Below are 20,809 nucleotides of genomic sequence, written 5' to 3'. Positions count from 1 at the left end.
TAATTGTGAATACCTTAATTTCTGCATTCACAGAAAATTAAAATGCATTAAAATAAGCTGCAACGCTTCTTATTTTAATCAAATTTTGCTTATTTTAATACCAAAATGGATTAAAATAGGAAGCGTTGCAGCTTAATTGCAGCAAAATTGGATTAAAATAATAAGCGTTGCAGCTTATTTTAATATCTTAGAATTTTCTGTAAAATAATCATTTTTTTGACAATTATAATTCATTAGTTTTTCGAACCATTATGAACAGTGATAATTAAAAGAAGATGCCGTTTATCTAAATTGGATAAAATCCCAAGTGTCGCGAGAGAATTCTGGCATTGTATTTTTTTTTAAGATTAGTGGGTTGTTCATTTTATTTTTCAGATTCTTTCGCGCAACGACCTGCGAACTCGTGTTCCTTGTAACTTTTTTTTTTTTTTTTTGTTCGTCCTTGGTTGACCTGCGCTTGCTTGGTAGGACTTGGCGCGTTTGCACGTGTGTAAACTACACTATATTACTATGTACATGCCTGGAGAAAGAAAGAGGAGGAAGAGAGAGAGAGAGATACAACCATACGTATAAAGAGCGAAAGAGAGAGAGAGAGAGAGATGAAAAGAGATGTGGATTGGGTACAATGCTCTTCGTTTATGGCAGGGATCAGGGGCGGCTGCTCGGCAGGTTTACAACTCGCTATCCCTAACGGCCTAACCTAAACTCTCCTCGACACTCTCATCCCTCTCACTAAAATGAGAATATACTCTGGAAAATATAATGAAAAACATTCCATGGCCTAATTACATCTATACGAAATTTCTTTTATTCAATATTCTTTTACATTTTCATTATCTACCACACTGTAAAAAGAAAGTACTAAAATAGTACCGATTTTAGGTATCAAAATAGAACCAAATGACAATTTAGTACCTATAGTTGGTATTAAATTAATACCTTTCGTTTTACAGTGCATTTGAAGCATAATATACTTTTTGTAAAATTGTCTTTTAAGGTTTTCCAAAATTCTTTTTTGTTTGGTTCATCACTATTTTTAGTTATGTAAGCAAACGAAACAAAAAAATCGGTTTCAGATGTGTGTTTAACGATTGTTGATTAGCAGTATATACAAAGTCAAACTAAATCTTCATTAGTTGATGTTCTTCAGTCACGAGAGTGTGCATGACACTAATAACCGATTTTGCATGTATAACTCTGCATTTCACACCTGTGTGTAAGAGATAATGCAAAGGCACTTGTCAACGTCGAAGAGTTTAGTTTAGACCAGTCAGCGTAGCCAAATGCATTTATATACATATGCGTATATATATATGTATTTACACACATACAAAACTAAAATCTAGATTTAGACGAAGTAGCAGGTATAGGATCAAAAATATTTTGTTAGCTATTGTAGAGTTTAAAGGTTCCCTTTCAATCTCTCCCTTTTTAATCTCCGACAGAGTCTCGTCCCTTTACATTTTTTTTCTCTTTCTATCTCGCATATTTTCACAAATTAAAATAAATATGCAGAAATTTATAAACTTTTTTCAGAGTGTTCTTTTTTTTTTTTTTTAATTTAATGAATTCCAATAACATATATAAAAATATTATTTTAAAATGTAGAATTTAAATATTCAATATTACAGTGTCATAACAAATTTTCACGTAATTTAAAAGCTTTCTCTATACCTTTTTTTCTGAGTGAAATCTCATTATAAAGAGTGAAATTTCGCCTCGGGCGCGAGAGCAAAGATTGAGTAACATCGTAGACTGATTTACAGTTATTTATACAGAATGATTTTAAAAAATTATAAATAGAAAGATTTTTAATATTCTTCTAAATTAATTTTAAAAAAAGCAATTTTAAGAAAAAAAAAATATATCCACACAATAAATTATTCAATGACAAATGAAAACATTAAAAAGCAAAAGAGGAAAAAAAAAAAAAAGAAAACAGGTTTTAAAGAATAATAAGGTTGCTCTCTAAACTGAACCCCATCGATAAATAATCTGGGGCTATATGCATTCTGCTATTTCGTCGGACCTTTCCATAGATACTGGTTATCCCGTAAATCGCGCGATATATCTTTTACGATCGTCAATAAAATTATCGATTTTTTCGTTTTAGTTTTTTTTTTTTTGTTTCGTCGAAAACCAGTATCGTGCCAATCGGATTTTTTTTTTTTTTTAACAGCACTTCGTGTATGATATATAGAAAGAGAGGAGGAACGCATTCTTTCTTTATAGACACAATGCGTTCTCATAATTTCATGGGTAGAAGAAGTTAATGATAATTCGACAGTAGCTCGAAACCAAAGTTTAGCCTCCAAAAAGGAACTTAAAAGATTTTAGTTGAAAGCTGATGCTTCGACTCGAAAGTGGAATTGTGCCGATGGCGATGGTAATATCGATTTAGTGGAGGTTCACTTCACCTACCACCCCTTCCCCCGTCCACTATACCTATCTTCTTCTTTTCTTATCTTTTTGTTCAACCTTTCCATTTCGTCCATCTTTCCGCATGTGGATATACTCAATACACATATACACAAGATTTTCCCCCTCCCAATGACAAAGAGATAAACTTCAAGACTTCTATACCTTTTCTTTTTCCACCCCATACAACCGATACAATTTATTTTCTAATAGGACTTGAATTTAGTAATTATTTAGTGGAGATAAATAAATATGACGAGAGAAGAAAAGCTGTTTTATTGTTTTATAATAAAAATGAAATTGTTTCAATTTAATTTTCTATTTAAAAAAATTATTTTTTCTATTTTATTTAGATATTTCTATTCGGTTAATTTTACAATATGCAAATCAATTTTGGCTGTGCATTTTCTAAACTCAAGTCAAATAAAAATTACATTTAATTAAATGCAACGGAAGGAATAAAAAGGGAATGATCAGCAAATTACTTAGCGATAAAAATAAAATTACATGAAATGGAATTTAAAAAAAGAATGTAAAATTGAGGAAAAAAGTGTTAGTTATTTGTTTTTAGTAAACAGTGTATCGCACGAAAAAAAAAAAGTAGAATTTTTACCCCAAAATCAGTATAAAAATTACCTGCAACAAATTTTATCCTAGTTGAGGGCGCCACCGTCTATGTGAATTAGCATTGGTGAAAATTACCCACAACAAAATTTACCCAACGTTTTTTCTGTGATATAAAAATACATTTCTAACAAAAAAAAAATATTTAAAAGTGTAAATTAATGTTTGTTGAAAAAATTTATAATAAAAATAAAAATTTTCTTTTTTTAAAAATTAGTAGAAATATAACTTGTAACATCTTTGTTTAACTTTCACATTGGCAAGTCGTTGCCGTACGATCTAGAGTTCTCGAAGAGAACCGTAAATCGTATGGAAACGAGCCCCGATAGTGGTCATGACAGATTTCAAAGTAGAGTTGGAGGGTAATATTGCCACGAATATCGCACATAATGTATATAGAATAACGAAACCCCAAAAGCATGCCAATGCCTCTAGGATATAAGTGATATTATAACCAAAAACAATGTTTCAGTGAACCTAATTAACGAATGGTAAACGTTCACACATTTTATTTTTTAATTAAAATATGTAAACGTTAAAAATGTTTTAAAAATAGGTGCATAAGAATCTTTTAAATTAATGACACCAAGTGATACGTGAGACGGAAAAGAAATAAAGTTCATTGGTCGATTAGCTTTTAATCGGACTTTGATTTCTGCGAGTACCCAAGTAGGCATTAAGTTCCTAATCGACCAATAACCTCGAAAAAAAAATTTCTTTTCATATCTTGAAAACCACATTTATCGATACTAAAGATTTTTTGTGTAACCAATAAAAAGAAACAATTTTTCAAAATAAAATACTATAAAATATTTATTTTTTTTTAAATGCAAATTAGAATATTGATTGAACTATGAATGTATAGTTACAAAGAACGAATAAATGTATTATGAAGAAAGAATAAATATGCTATAAAAAAAAAAAAAATAAATAAAAATGTTTCACTAAGTTGGCAAACTAAGCATCGATCGCAACAAGACCACCCACGGGATCGAAATATCCCTATGACGTTTACACCGACACACGGTTCTTCGGCATCCCGTAAAACGGGTTTTGCTCTTGGTTCGGCGGGCGATCATCGATTCCGTCCCGTGAGGGGAAGTAGCCTTCCCCTCTACCACCAGGAATGAATTCTCGCCCGTATCCCAAGCCGAACTCAAGACTGGCAGTGCGCTCGAGGTGTCGCATAAAACTGCCTGTAATTTTCATTGTATTTGAAAAAAGACGAATAGAAAAGAAAGCTTTGGAGAAAATGAAAGTATTGTTTGCAATTAAGGCAATTAGTACAGTCATCACTCTTCAGGCGTATGATACTATTTCTGAGTTCATACTCCCGTGGTACATCATTGATATGAAATCAAAGACATACTGCAGAAGGCAAATGAATCGGTACATAACTGCCTCATTTTGATCATTAATAAAATTGAAATCGAAACACACAAACACAATCATTAATACCATACAATGATCAACCGGAAGTAAAATCAATCGACTCTAAAACTTGACTAGTCATTAAGAAAAACTCCTTAATGACGAATTAGACGCCCTCTGCTGCGAGGGTCGTATGAGCATTCATAGTCCCAAACTGCCGGACGCTTGTGGATCGCATGGTGGGGGAAGGTCGCTTCCCCTCACAGGACGCAATCGATGACTGACCAAACCGGCACTATCCTGACCAAACTCCTTTTGTCTCTCGCTTCTGTACGTGCAACGGTTGTTCCATTTTCTCGAGATATAATTACTCAGAACAAAGCTCACGCGGTAATCAAACACAAAGTTTCTGTCTCTCTTTTTTTTTTTTTTTTTATTCTACACCCGCAGAAAGAAAATATATTTACCTCAGTGATAAATAAATCTATTTAAAAACAAAATTTTATTTCATTCAAATAAAACGAAAAAAAAAATGTTTTATTTTTTTCAATATTGAAAAGAAAATTTACGAATATCATGAGAAAAGAGCTGAGGAAATAACTTATCAATTTTCTAGAGTGTATTTTCGGGCACTTGACTCTTCCGGAACATTAAATTCTCAATAAAGATCGAAACTTGATGCAATGTTAGTTATACCTTATGCTTATGGTATTACAATTTAAAGAAGCTAATATATCAAAGAAAATGTATGAGGTGGTGTATAAAGTGGGGTGGGGAGGAGAAACAAATTTTATCTTGGAAAATAAAGTTTAGAAACGAGCAAGAAGGTCGATATCTGGTTATATTTATATGTTTACCCGACAGGAGAAAAAAAATATATATATATATACATATATAAGATATCAACAGTAAAACAAATCCAACCAAATCCAATATCCAACGGTCAACGACATTCTTGCGAAACGTCTCGTGGGTGCGCGCGAGAAATCGAAGGCAAAGACATTAAAAAACATGAGCTCACACCAGAACGAGTATCGTTCAGTCTTTTTGAAAAGCTCTCGCGTCGTCTGCTTAGCTCGTTGTGGCACGCACGTTCTATACAAGGCGTCCTTGGCTTAACTTGAGAAATGCACGAACTCGAAAGAGAGCGAGAAGCGTTTGCTTCAAGTCACGAAACTTGAAATTCTAGTCAGGAAATGTAACTAAAAGTTTTCAAAAACCGTGAGCTATATACTTAAATACAATAAACATACACACTAAAAAATAATACTTATATTTTCAGTTCACTTTTGACTGAAATCATTAACATTAGAACCATTTTTACTGTATTTCAGCCTTGAGTGTATGATTTTGTTCTAAAAAATTGACTTAATCTAGTTTTAAGATAAAAATTAGACTAGTTTCCACACCCACTTGGAAAGATTCCCCGGAAAGTACCCCCTGGAGGTTCTATCAGAATTCCGCCGGAACTTCCAACGTAATTCCGTCGGAGTGACAAAGAATTTCCGATGGAATTAGGACTCTAAAAATTTTGAAAAAAATTAATCGGAATCCCATTGGAAATTCTTTGGAACTCCGATGGAATTACGTTAGAAGTTCCGGCGGAATTCTGATAGAACCTCCAGGGGGCACTTTCCGGGGAATCTTTCCAATTATGGGCAGTCATTTTGATTTTAAGATGTTAACAGTTTTCGTATATTTGTTTTTTCTGTGTATCCTTCTGATTTACAAATTTTTTATTGCCCAAGTGATAAAAATATCCTAATCTTTTGCATTTTACAATTACAATCAATAATGCAGAAAAAAAAGTACGTTTGTCACATATACATGGTTCTCAGAGACCCTTCAAAGATTTCTTCAAGAAGCAATTGTACGGAATCTAAAAGTAGCAAATCAGGCCTAACAATTTTCAAAAGTGGCTAAGGGTCTAACAGACCAAGTGTGAGCTCCATAAGTTAAATTTCAAATATTCACCAATTTATAAATTTAGATAATAAACATCTATCTTACAAATATTAAATACTATTAAAGACTAAAACATATTAATCTACCTTTATATATATATTAAATAAAAGAGAAAAAAAAACAATTTTTTAACACAAGACAAATGTATTATAATTTTTTAGCTCTCACTTCCAGACACAAGGAACATAAACAACAGTGTTAAAAGTTGGACAATATCGCGAGATTCTATCTCTCTTTCTCTTTTTTTTTTCATCTCTGAGAAAAAACTTAAATCGTCGAGGCGCAAAATATTCGCAGGTCGATGAGCTCGAGAGTTGAAATATTTGCTCAGGGAAAAAATTAGATCGTAATGAATGACGAACGAACAAAAAAAAAGAAAAGGAAAATTGAGTTCGTTTTCTGTGTACTGCAAATGTCTAAACGGACCTTGGCACGACTATTTAAGACGTAGATATATGTATATATATATAGAAGAGAGGTAGACAAAGTGAGATGAAGAGCAAACTAAGATCAAGTAAAATTGAGAGAAAAGCAAGATGAGGTGAGGGACGAAAGAAGAAGGGAGAGAGTGGTCGACGAGAGAGAGAGAGAGAGAGAGAGAGAATGACTCGCGGATCTTGGAACGCAAGATGGTATAAAACTACGCTGCAATGTAGATCGATGGTGAGTGGTATGGGTCGTCACGGCAACGGAAGAGGTGGAAACTGGAAAGCAACAGGAATAGAATCGACCTAGTGTCGAGAGCAAGGCTGTTATTAACTTTGACTGCATTTCAAGATTTCAAATCGCATAATTTCTCTTCGCACCGATCAACTATCTTAAATTGCTAATTTCATTATTCCACGAAATCTATTGACGTGAAGAGAAAAATGAGAATTCAAAAAGCTTTATTGAATTTTCGACTTTTTTTTAAAAAAAAGACGTCATTTATCAAAGATTCAATTTAGAAGATTACTAAGTAGTAACTAATATATACAGTAAAAAAGTTACTATATTTATAATCTTTTTTTTCAAATTCTATTTGTAATATAAAAATATGTAAAAAAACAAAAAATATTTCAAAACAATAAGAGCTAAAAACAACATATATCAGAGATTAAATGCGCAACATATAAAAAATTAGGATTCTCTTTATATAAATAGAATATTTGCTCGGGGAGTTCTGAAAAGGAATCTGTTTGCACGCCCGAGATAGAATTATCACTGAGTTGGGGAGATAAGAGGAGAAGAGATAATGACACGAAACGAGGCAAAGAGAAAGGGGATTGGGTCCTTTAGTAAATAACGCTATTTCTCTTTTCCATAAGATTGCGTTTATATACTTGACTACGTATTACTTATAGACATTTTTTAACAAAGTGGTTTTCATCCTTCGAAAAGCAATCCAGACTCGTTTTCTTCTATCTCTCTTTCTTTCTTTTTCCCCTCTCCCTCCCTCCCATCACCCCTTTCAAGTGTCCTCTTCGTAGTTTGTTTTCCAGTTTAACGAGCAGTCATTGCCTCCCCTATCGCGTCCTTTGAACCCACCGCGCGTTCTATTCCCTCTCACTTTTAATTTTTACCTCTGCTTCATATAAACTTGATATACTAAAACTATTTCTTTAATTCTTTAATTTGTGAAATAAAGTTAGCAATTTTTTTTTTTTATTGCGAATAACTTACAATTTACGTATTGCAAATTTTTTGATATTTTTAGATAATTGGATTTTTTCGCGCAATCGAAAGATCACTAAAAAACGATTTAAAAAAAAAATCGTGGCAATTTTTGAAAAAGGATAAAAAGTTTAAAAAAATACTATCATTTTCTAGTGATACATAATTTTGTATTCAGAAAATCTTATATAAGTTTATCAACTCTTAGCGTGTTTTTATCGACCCCGTCTGCCTCTCTCTCTCTCTCTCTCTGTTTTTTTCTCGTGCTGTCCTCGACTTTTATTTTCACATTTTTTTTTTCTCGCACGCAAACTCGCAACAAGGAAGCGTGAGAGGAATTCGTGAAAAGATCCCTTTCCGCCCCTCACCATTAATAACCCGGTAGTCCGGAAATACTGTTTCCTATCTTCTTGAAGAAATAAGCTTTTCGTAAAAGGAGTTTCTGACACACACACACACACACGGACAAAATTTGATTGTCATAAATTGTCAAAGTTAAAACTAATAAAAACGCCAAAATACATTCAACTTATTCTACACCACAATATAATTTAAAAAAAAAACAGTGAGACATTTAGAAAATTAGTAGAATTTTAAATTTTCTAAAAATAATTCTATTTCTAAATTTTTTCTTATAGAGAATCAAATGAAAAATCATTTTAAGGCAAAAATATGGCTATTGAAACAAAATAATATATTGTACAATTTACAATATTGTAAATATTATTATATTAAGGTAGAAAAAACGCGAGTAAATTTACTGAATAGTAATATAAGAGTGGAAATAAATATATATGTAGTAGAATGTAAAAAAAAATCGGTCCTTTTTTTCTACCCCAATGGGGATTTGTTAAGGGACACTGAAAGGTTTTTTTTCGTATATATATATATATATATATATAGGTATACGTTATATAGTGGCGAATCCACTTTTATTAAAGTCACCCTCTTTTTCTTGAATTGCCACAATTGTTAATGTCCCTCCCGAATGTTGAAATTATCGTGGCAATTTCTTCAATGTAATTAGATTCGAATAAAACAATTCCTTCGAGTTGCGTTCTAGTTCTCGGGTATTATACCTATATGAACTCTATTTCTCTCTCTCTCTCTCTCTCTCTCTCTCTCTCTCTCTCTCTCTCTCTCTCTCTCTCTCTCTCTCTCTCTCTCTCTCTCTTTCTTTCTTTCTCTCAAGGTTTTCAATGAACTCTCGCGCGAGTCGAGGTCACGATCGAGTGCGCACATCGCGTACACGTCCCGTGGGATTGTCGAGTATACCTCAAGCTAAAGAAATCGACAAGTCAACTATTCGCTCTCTTATGTAGATTTAATATAGAGAAATTAAATAATCTTATACAAAATTATATTGTTCTCATTTTCTTTAAAAATAACGTTTTCAAAGAAAAACAAAATTCTTTAAAAAAAAAAAGCAATAGTAAAGTAAATATCAAATATATATTATAGAAAAGGAAAACTGAAAGAAGTGTTTTTCAGTTAAAGAAAAATCCGTGAGATGAATGAAGAAACTTTCGCGTTCTTTTGTTGTTGTTGGTTAAAAGCGAGAGAGAGAAAGAGAGAGAGAGAGAGAGACGTTGAACTGGTGAAAGTTTCAAGTTCGACAACGCGTATGTCTATTGATTTTTTTTTTTATATAAAGAACAACTCTTTTTTGAAAATTTTTAGTAAAAATATAACATAACAAACAATATTTACAGGAGTAATACGAATCATGTAGTACACAGAAAAAACGCTGGATAAATTTTGTTGCGGATAATTTTAACCAATATGCTAATTCACATAGACGGTGGCGCCCTCAACTAGGATAAAATTTGTTGCAGGTAATTTTTATACCGATTTTGGGGTAAAAATTCTACTTTTTTTGTATGTATAAGTAATAATTATAAAATAAAATAAAACTTCAAAAGAGGCCATTATCTAGAAAAATTACACCAAATTTCAGCTCACTAGGCCAAACAGACCAAATGTGAAGGGGGGGGGGGGCTAAATAATTTCAGCTCTAAATGAAATAATGAATGGAATATCACTTCATTTTTTTTCCAACGTTTAAATAATTTACCACATATGGAAAAAGTTTGTACCCAATTAGTAAAGTATTTATAAAGTAATCATCATGTAATGCAAGTTTTCTCGCCTCAAACATAATAGCCGCTATGGAAAGTGGAACGTATAATGTGTAAGAAGCCTCCTTAGTAAAGTGAAACACATGTTCTCTTGGCTTGGGAGTACATATAGTAGTGGGTTGGTGTGTGGTAGGTATAATATAGGTTTGAGGGAAATGCTACATGTCCTGTTCGCTCTCTTCTATCATGACTCGTTGTCCGCACACAGAGAGAGAGAGAGAGAGAGAGAGAGAGAGAGAGAGAGAGAGAGAGAGAGAGAGAGAGAGAGAGAGAGAGAGAGAGAGAGAGAGAGAGAGAGAGAGAGAGAGAGAGAGAGAGAGAGAGAGACGGTCGGACGAAGCGGAAATGATTCGGGGCGTTGAGGCTAATTAGCTTACAGTCAGGAGAGGAAAACGTCGATTATAACCACCATCCAACCCTCATCGTCACACATTTCTATATGGTTTTCGATTATCTTCCTCTCTCTCTCTCTCTTTCTTTCTGCTTCTCCTTTAAATTTGCAGAAAATTATTGTCCCAAAATCCTTTTTATTTACTAACGATCTATTAGCAAGTTAATATATCCGTTTCCGAAAAATAAAATTTTCTAAAATATATGTTTTTACAAAAACGGAAAAACATATGCCATTTTTATTGAAGAATGGTAAAATTTACCAAAACCTCTTTCTTTTTTTTTTTTTCATTTCTATATGTGAATTCAATTCAGACATGATAAAATTCTATTTGTCTCGAGTCTCCTTGGGCTATGTCTCTCTTTTTCTCATCAGAACTCATCGAAGGGGAAATCTTTAGAAGAAAAAGACTCGAGTCTAACGTCACCTTAAGCTCATGAGGATTTGTCAAAAGTATAAGTCCCGATGGAAATCTGACCCAGACTTATGAAATCTTGAAAGTCGTATACATATATATTTACTGTTCCCCCTCCCCGTAGCACTCCCGCTGGTAATAACTTTTCTACATCGTTAAATCACCAGCATTTTTATACCCAAAACAATCAGGAATAAGCCAAATTGCATTATTAATATTTTAACTATATATTGTTCTCCCATTATTATATCCTTGCATTGTGTATTTATGATTCTTTTCTTAATTATTCTTGAAAACTTTCTTTTCTACACTATATTTACATATAACCTCACTATTCACATCTCTTCACTCTTATTTAAGACCTCAACAATTACTGTTAGGTAAAATGAATTCTCTTACAAAAAAGAAGAAGATTCTAAGCGAATTAAAACTAAAAAAAAAAAAACTAAAAATAGTTAAAAATATTTGTTGCAGAACCGATGATGATGATTTTGAAAAGATGAGAACTTACGAGAATAGAATTCGAATCTACCTGCCCACTAATCGTTCCAAGAACCTTTCATTTAACCAGGAATGAGGGGCACTCTTGCTTTCCGGTTGTCTGCCTTTAATCCATTACAAGCGACGAAATGCGTCGGCACGTTTCAACGCTTTCACGAGCAAACCTCTCAAACAGCATTGTTCATCAATAAAAACATATATATATAGATGCATAAAAATGATACAGTTACTTTACTAATCTTCAGTTTCCCCCCCCCCTCCCAAAAAAAATATATATCTTTTTTATATTTTTACACATTATTAAATAGTTCCTTAATTTTTATCTCGATTTCACTAATCAAAGCTAATTATAATTTTTTTATATAAACTCAATTGGAATGAACTTTCACTTTTAAAAATTCAATAAGGAATTCAAAAAACAGCAGCACAACTTCAAGGGAAAGAAACCAATTAGTCGACGAGAAAAGGAGAGAGAGAATATTGCAAAGTTTATCATTTTCTATTTCAAGACCTTGGAGTAATTCTAAAAATAATCTCAAATTACGTAAACTTGACTATTTCTAGTGCGTTTATCTTTAAAAGGTAGATTCAACAAAAAAAACTTATTGCAAGAAAATTATTTTCGTTTCAGTTATAAAAAAAAAAAAAAAAATTATTTCGAAAATGACTTTTTGTTGTGAAGCATTAATAATAAATTTAGATGAATACAGGAAAAGCCATATTTATATATATACACACACACAAAACAAAGATAGAGATACAAGAGAGAAGAAAAGACACGTGCATCTCAAGAGCAGTGCTTTTCTTGCGTAATGTTTTTCAAAAGCTTTATATATTTTTTCTTTTTTAAAACTTTTTTTTTCACTTTTCCCATAAATAACAATATTCTATACACTTGAAAATTATATCATTTTCACGCCTCTTCAATAATACATTATTTCAAGTTAAAAGGAAAAACAACTATATATATAATAGAATATAAAAATACAATTTCCGTTAAATAAACAGAAAATACACATGTGATAACCGGAAATATAACATAACAAAAGAGAATTGGCTATACCTAATAAAATAACCAAAAATCACTCAATTTCTCTCTGCAAATATATATATATATATATATAAACCAAAAAAAGAAATAAAAGAGAACACCCAAAAAAAAACAACTGACAATAAAAGAAACACAAAAACCATACAAAAAAAACAAAAACGAAAAAAAAAATATTCAAAAATACAATGTGAGATGAATAAACAATGAAAATCACAGAATCATCGATTAATATATAGAAAATTCAAATTCAAAAGGGAATCAAATATAAATAGAAACATACATATATTGTTCGTGGGTACATTTGAAAACGACATATCAATAATATTGTCACGGGGAATATGAAATTTGCATTTGACAATAAATCAAAATCATATATATATATATGTGAACAAATATTTATCGCAATAAATTTTAATGAACACTTATAAATATATATAACAAGTGTTTTTGAATATTGAAAATTCGACACATAACCAAATTAAATATGCACAAAATTATCTTTTGTTAACAGATCAATTTAGAAGTTGACAGAAATATGAAAATACACACGTATACATAGAGGGGGAGTGAAAACTTTTACACACACATATATATATATATATAAATAATAAATACATTATACAATCTCATTTCTCGAGAGTTAGTAGTAGCGCACAACATTGCAAGGCTTGTGGTCGCTTTGTGCATATACGTGGATGTTGAGTGAACTATAGAGACACGTCAAGCCTCCCAACCTAGTAATGAGGTTACTGGAACGTTCTGCAATTAATTTGCTTCCAAATTGCTATGCTTTGCAAATAATTATTATCTTGCTTGAAACAAAAGTACTGACGGTAATTTCATTATAGGTTTACACATCCAAACGTTAACTTAAAGTATAACAAAAGATTTTTAAATTTAAATACACACTGTCGATGAGAAAATTTCCAACAAAATCTATCTTTGAAAATTTCACACAGATAATAATCTTTAAAAAAAAAGAAAGATTGAAAACTTTAATATAAGTTTCATAAATGGGAAAATTTTTGTAATGAATAAACCGTAAAGTTATAAATGAAATATTGGAATATTATTAAATTCCTCATAATTCATGAATAATTTTATATAATATGAAAATATTATATAGTGAAGAGCAAAAGAAAGAGAGAGAGAGAGAGAGAGAGAATTTTAACTTTTCGTCAAGGATCTTCTTTATTATTCTAATCCTGTGAAAATTGAGTGCGATCGTCGATTGGAAAAAGAACGTCGAACTGAATTACGACATCGACGATAATTGCGTTTGTAATCGAGAATCCATTGGGACGAGAGCACGGGACAATCCAGTTTTTTCACTCGACTTCGGGTAAAAGACACGCTTCATTGAACTCGGGTTTGACATTTTTCAACCATAAAAAATAAGCTCCCTATTATATCGTCAAATTATGAATATTTTTTTCTAATAAACTCATTTTTTTTTTTCTAAAGAATAATTATATTTAATTTGTCAGCTAATTCTATTTCTCATTATAGTATACAATAACAACGGAAATACGAATCAAAATATTTTAATTTCATTGTTTAAAAAAATATCACATCAGCAAAAATTACTAATCAATGTACAAATTAAAATAGAATTAAATAAAAAATAAATAGAAAAACTTATTAAAAACATTTTCAAATGTTTCTATAAATTTTAACCCGTTTCTTCTTTTTTTGTTTTGACAACTATACAGCAAAACTTGAAAGTTTCTAACCTCAAACTTTAATCTGATATCACAGATCTCAAAAGTTGACTTTCTTAATCGTCGTAAGCACGCAAACCACTGACAAAGTTATAAGCAACATTAAACTTAAACTAAGCTCCGAAAACTCGATTTTCTACCTACTAATTAATTGCCAATTATTGTAAATTAATTTTACTCCTTTGAGGAGAAAAAAAATTTATTTTTCAAAGACAGAAGATATTTTTCCAAACACGCGAAAATTAATTGTATCGATTTTCAATTAAGACAATTTAGATTTTAATTTTCAAATAGCTTTTATACGTTCTTTCGCGCAAAGTTTGAGGAGGAAAAAAAAAAAACTCCCCGATAAGTATGGAAAAGTACATCTCTAATATTAAAGTTGTAATGTAATGCCAAGTTGCAAAAAAAGATGAAGCCGAATAAAGTAGGAATTTCATTACTTGAAATAGAGAAATGCAGTTGGATCTTTATCAGAAGAAGAAGAAAACGGTATTTCAGTAATAAAAGTAGACGTCAAAGTGTTTCAAAAGCATTTCAGTAATATAGTGATCACAATAAAGCAATACACAAATCATTACCAATACAAAGACGATAATAAACGCGCACTCAAAATAATAATACGCAAGATGGCAACCAATAATCCGAGACCGATTCTTTTACCAAAAAATTATAACAGAATAATAGTACACAAAAATTTATTTCCCGAGCACATTGCCTAGTTAACAATGCAAAAAAAAAAAACATTGTTTTAGTTTCATTTAAAAGTTCAATATAATCGTCAAGTATTCTCAAAAGAAACGAATATTTAAATATTAATTCACTTCTCCGTTTGGAAAAAACGTGACCGAATTAAAAAAAGAGAAAGTTATCTTAAATTGAAAAAAAACTCACCTTAAAAGACTGCTCTTATGACCACCGCTTCTCTCCGTGCTGTTAACTGACGTATCCAAATATAATCCAATTATCCAAGTAGGAGGCACTAATTATTCACTCAAGTATCACTTTGTAATAAAAAAAAAACACTTCTTTTTAAAACACTCGTGAGATCATTCTAAACGAATCTTTAACTCGAGATCTCATCACACATATCAACGTCTTCTCCACTACTTTGCGAATAATACTGAAACCCATAAGAAAACCGGTTGGGAAAGGCAACCTCGGTCCTTCCGCCGGAAAGTGAGCGCGACGCGTATTCTTCTTTTTTTCCCTCAAACAAAAAAAAAAAAAAAAGAAACTTGTTGATTTACAATCACTCAACGATTCTGAATCCAGTAAAACTTATGATTTTAAACACACACTTTAAATTCTTCTTTTTCGTTAACTATGTTACGTAAAAGTATACCCGACGGTCAATCTCGAGAAGCGCGTTTCTTGGCGTAACGCGCTCTGTGAGTCGTATCAGGCACCGAAGCCAAGGACACGAGCCGGGTTAACCTACTTTTCACCGCGGACACACTTAGAACCAACTCTCTTTAAGCACTCACCACAGGTGTGCTTACCGTTGACGAAGATATTGGCGCACCCTGGCGAAAGTGGCCAAACGTTTCTTCTTTTTTTTTACTCCTTTTTTTGAGAAACACCAACTTACACGCACAAACACTTGCAAACGAATTTTCACTTTTCACCGCGTTTTACTTTAATTCCTTATTCTGGAAAAAAGACGAGAGAGATTATACAGACGATTTTCGACTTCTTCTATATTAGGGAGTTGCGCTCCGATGATGAGGGGAACGCACACACAACAACACTCTACTACTGGGTAACACTCGAGGAAAACGGAGAGCTAAGCGCGCAACAAACAAACGACCTTTCGCCTCGAGAGGTCCGACTTAAACTGAAGAGAGCCGCAAGCGCGCGCGCCAACATCCCCTCCCCACTCTAACCATTCCCTCTACTCTCTCTATATACTACACCACTCTTCTCACCGCGCGCCGGGAAACTTTCCGCACCGAGGTCATTTATCGGAAAGCCCCTGAAAACGCATTGCTCACCGGCCCGTCACTGATTCTTGCGCTTTTATATACATATATATACGGCTCAAGATTCTTTTATTTTTTACGAAAAAATCTTCACTTCACATTTTAATAGTATACTTTTCATTTATTTCTGAAAAATATAAGCAAAAAACTTTTTTCCCGCTATATTTATTGACATTTTTTTTTTCATGTTTGTTGAAATCAATTTTTTAAATTCATTGTTATACAGCAGAGTTGCCAATGACCCTACCTAAACACTACTGCGCTTGCGCTACGACAACTCTCTTATAGGTCGAAAAAAGCGCGCTTATATAAAATGCTTAATAATAAAAAAAAAACGTTAATAAAGGAATATAAAAATATTTTCACTATTGAATTTAGTTTTTTTTTGTTAATTATATTGCTTTTAATAAAAAAAAATATTAATTTACTTAATGTACTTAAGTATGTAAAAATAATAATTATAATATTAATAATTTTATTATATTTATATCATTATTGTTATTATTTTTTTTATAAAATATATAATCTATTGTTATTATCATCAATTTAAGATTTAATAATTAATTATGTAATATATTATTTATTTTTGTTATTAATTAATTATCTATGATATATGGATATATATTTTTTCAAAAATTTAGCGAAATTTTTTTTTTACTTTTTTATGAGAAAATTTGAATTGGGGAAAAAAGTACGAAAGAAAATTCGAGTCATTTTTTTTTTTGAAATATATAGATGTAATACATCCATATAGATATTCAATAATAATTTATTGAAAATAATGATGATAATAATAATAAATAATATAATAATTAATTAATAAATATTATATTGATGATAATAACAATAGATTATGAATATTTTATTTAAAAAATAATGACAATAATGATATAAATATAATAAAATTATTATTATTATTATTATTATTATTATTATTATTATTATTATTATTATTATTATTATTATTATTATTATTATTATTATTATTATTATATACTTAAGTATATTAAGGAAATTAGTATTTTTTTTAGGAAGCAATATAATAACAAAAAAAAATTCAATATAGTTAAAATATTTTTATATTGCTTTATTAAAGTTTTCTTATAATTAAGCATTTTAGGCAATTTTTGTTCTTGTAACTAAATATTGGTTAGCTGAAACAAAGTCCTAGAGTTATCTCAACCAAACATTTAGTTAGGCCAACAAAATTATTTGATTGAACATTTTTAAATTTCAACCAAAATTTGGTTACGACAACAAAATAATTTAGTCTAAAAAACCAAATGATCGTTTGTTGTCCTAACCAAAATTTTATTATCGCAACCAAATAATTTTGATTCGCTCTCAGCTCATTGCTTAAGAAAACAGTTTAAATCTCTCACAAGGATGGTTAGTCCAGTGGTTAGAGCTCCCGACCTTCAGTTTTAAAGCAGAAGTTCGATCCCAGGCGGAGGTGAGATTTTTCAAAGTCCACAATTATTTCAATTGATTAAATATAAATTCAATTGTAAAATTAATAATAAATAAATAATGAAATAAATAAAAAAGACAAATGAAAAGAGATAATTTATAATAAAATTTTTAATTTTACAAAAAAAACCGGTTTGTTTAATCAACCAAACATTTTTGTTATGCCAACAAAAAAAAAAAAAAAAAAAAAAAAACCAAATTTTTTTGGTGACTCAAACAAATAGTTTGGTTGCTTAAATACCAACAGCAATTTTTTATTAGCCCAACCAAATTTTGGTTTTTTCTCAGTGATATTTTTTTAAATTTATTTCAATTTAAACAAGAGAGATAAAACAACAAAATTTATCTGCAGTTTAGAAAAGACATAATGTTCCATGACCTCAAAATTAATTCCATTTAAAATTTAATATTAGGAACACTGAAAAAAAGGAAACAAATAATTATAGACCAATGAAAGGGATTGTGAAATTTATCTGTTGGCAATTAGAAGTAATTGATTTGTAAAATTCAAAGCATTGAACGCGGTCATTTTTTTATCAACTTGATTAAAAAAAAAAAAAAAAAAAAAATCCTCTATCATGTCAGAAGTACCAGAGAAGTTCAATGAAAAATTCATTTCTCGTTTGCACGACTCCTTCATTGCGGACTTTGCAAAGTAGGTATATATCTCGATTTACTTTAAATATTGATTTAACGATGAAAAGTCACTTTTTTTTTTGTTTTATCTTTCCGAGAAATTAATAGTATATTCCATTCAAGTGATTTTTATTCACATTTACTTTGAATTGGCAATATATATATATATATATATATATATATATATATATATATATATAAATAAAAATGTTTATATTGAACTCCGTGAAATGGAAATCGCTTTGTAATTTGAAAGTATATATATGTGACGTTCCATGAGGAAAGGGACCTTAGCTGCAAAAAAATGAAAATTGAGTTTTTGATATCAGTCGATAGATCTTGAGTTGCTCTTTCAGATACAAAAGTTAAAAATTGTACTTTTCTATTTAGTTTTTTTGTTATAAAGCATTAATTATGACCATGTTAATCGCGTTCCAGCACGGACTACAGAAACCATCCCCACCACTTCTACACTAGTATACTTGTCGTAAGCGTGAGCTGTAGGAACGATGTAGTAGTAAGGTGGTGGGGCTGATTTTCGATGGAGGGTCTCAACCAATCAGGGACGCTCTACTTTAAATACCTTTTCTGGAAAATGCGTCTATTGCAGCTAAGGTCCCTTTCCTCATGGAACGTCACATATATTCATTGAATGAGAAAAATTCAAAGAGAATTTTTGGAAACATTCCAAAAATGAGATCATTATTTTTCAAATGATTCTGATGTACACTGCATTGGAGTGTTTCCAAAAAAAAAAAAAAAATGTATTTTTGCGATGGATTAAATTTTTTTTTGGGGGGGAAGGGAATTAAAAAAAAAAAATTATCATCATTAATTGGAAATAATAAGTAAAATGTTTGATATTAATTTAAAAAGTGAAAGCGATAAATTTAAAAGACATTTTTTTATTATTATTTTCTATTAATTGCTTTGTTATAAACGGATATCAATAAAAAAGCACCTGATTATCTGATTTGACGGCGATGGCACTTGGATTGGAGTCAAGCTCAACGTCGACGTTTCGTCGATGCGACGTTGCACGATATATATATATATATAGAGAGAGAGAGAGAGACAGACGAGAGGTGTTGTGGGCGGAAGAGGAGAGCAAGGGTACGTGCACACGCACTGTTGCCAAGTCATTCGAGCAAGCTGTGCGGCACTTTATGTGTGAGTTTGAAAGTCCCAAATTCATTTGTGTCAAAATCTTTTTCGACAAAAAAATTTCTCGCAGTGGAAAAAAAAACAACTCTCTAAATCTAAATTAGTTCTCTCTAAATCTGAATTAGTAGTTTTCTACTAATGAAAGAGTGCGGATTCATTTATCAATTGAATTAGTAACAGTTTTAACTAATTTTTAGTAGAAAACTACTAATTGCAAGTGGAAAACTACTAATTTATAGAGTAAGTCGTATTTTTTACTATTTCAAATTAGTAAGTCGATTTACTCCAAGAATTAGTAGTTTTCTACTAGCAATTAGTAGTTTTCTACTAACAATTAGTAGTTTTCTACTAGCAATTAGTAGTTTTCTACTAGCACTCTTTCATTAGTAAAGAACTACTCCCTAAATCTGAATTAGTAGTTTTCTACTAATGAAACAGTTATGTTTTCTTTTATTCTCTAAATCTGAATCAGTCATATTTTACTGATTAGCAGTAGAAATCTACTAATTGTCATAGCGAGAATTAAACAACTGACAATTGGCAGAAATTTACTGATTCAATTAGTAAAATATCAATTACTGATTGAATCAGTAATATAAGTATATGGCGGCGGACACAAAATCTACTGATTTAATAGTTAATTTTAAAGGTTATGTTATATACAAATTACTGATTTACATAAGTTATTTTCTATTGCTTGCATATTCACTAAATATATTAGTAAATTTCAAAAAATAACTGTAAATTCAGTTAAAATGAAAAGTACTGATTGAATTAATAATATTTCTACTGATTCAGATTCAGAGAGTACCAATTGAATTAGTAACAGTTTTGACTCTTTTTTAGTAGAAAACTACTAATTGCTAGTGGAAAACTACTAATTTATGGAGTAAGTCGGCTAACTAATTTAAAATAGTAAAAATACGACTTAATTAGTAGTTTCCTACTAGCAATTAGTATAGTTTTTTACTAAAAAAGAGTCGAAAATGTTAATAATTCAATTGGTAAACGAATACGCACTCTTTCATTAGTAAAAAATTACTCTCTAAATCTGAATTAGTAGTTTTTTACTAATGAAAGAGTGCGTATTCGTTTACCAATTGACTGTTACTAATTCAATTGGTAAACGAATACGCACTCTTTCATTAGTAGAAAACTACTAATTTAGATTTAGAGAGCACACCTACCTTATTAGTTTTTGTAACATGCTCTCTAAATCTGTATTAGTAAAAATGTTTACTAATTTAAATTAGTGACTCACTTTTTGCTTCTGAATTAGTAAAATTTCACTAATTATTAGTAACTGTTA

General features: G+C 30.7%; 1 protein-coding gene across 2 annotated transcripts in view; it reads right to left on the bottom strand.

Moving 5' to 3' along the window:
- The window catches only part of LOC127280737 (mucin-4), a 153,574-nt gene extending 137,500 nt beyond the window's left edge, over window positions 1-16,074 (bottom strand). For both annotated transcript variants that reach the window (XM_051303965.1, XM_051303967.1), the window contains exon 1: window positions 15,143-16,074. The gene's annotated coding sequence lies outside the window, so the exon portion shown is untranslated. The remainder of the gene's footprint in view (window positions 1-15,142) is intronic.
- Between the last annotated feature and the right edge of the window lie 4,735 nt (window positions 16,075-20,809).

The sequence above is a fragment of the Leptopilina boulardi genome, unplaced genomic scaffold (assembly GCF_019393585.1).
Source record: "Leptopilina boulardi isolate dan_hultmark-lab unplaced genomic scaffold, ZJU_Lbou_2.1 LbouV2_249, whole genome shotgun sequence".
In the NCBI taxonomy this organism is placed as follows: Eukaryota; Metazoa; Arthropoda; class Insecta; order Hymenoptera; family Figitidae; genus Leptopilina; species Leptopilina boulardi.
This window is presented reverse-complemented; position numbering and strand designations above follow the sequence as displayed.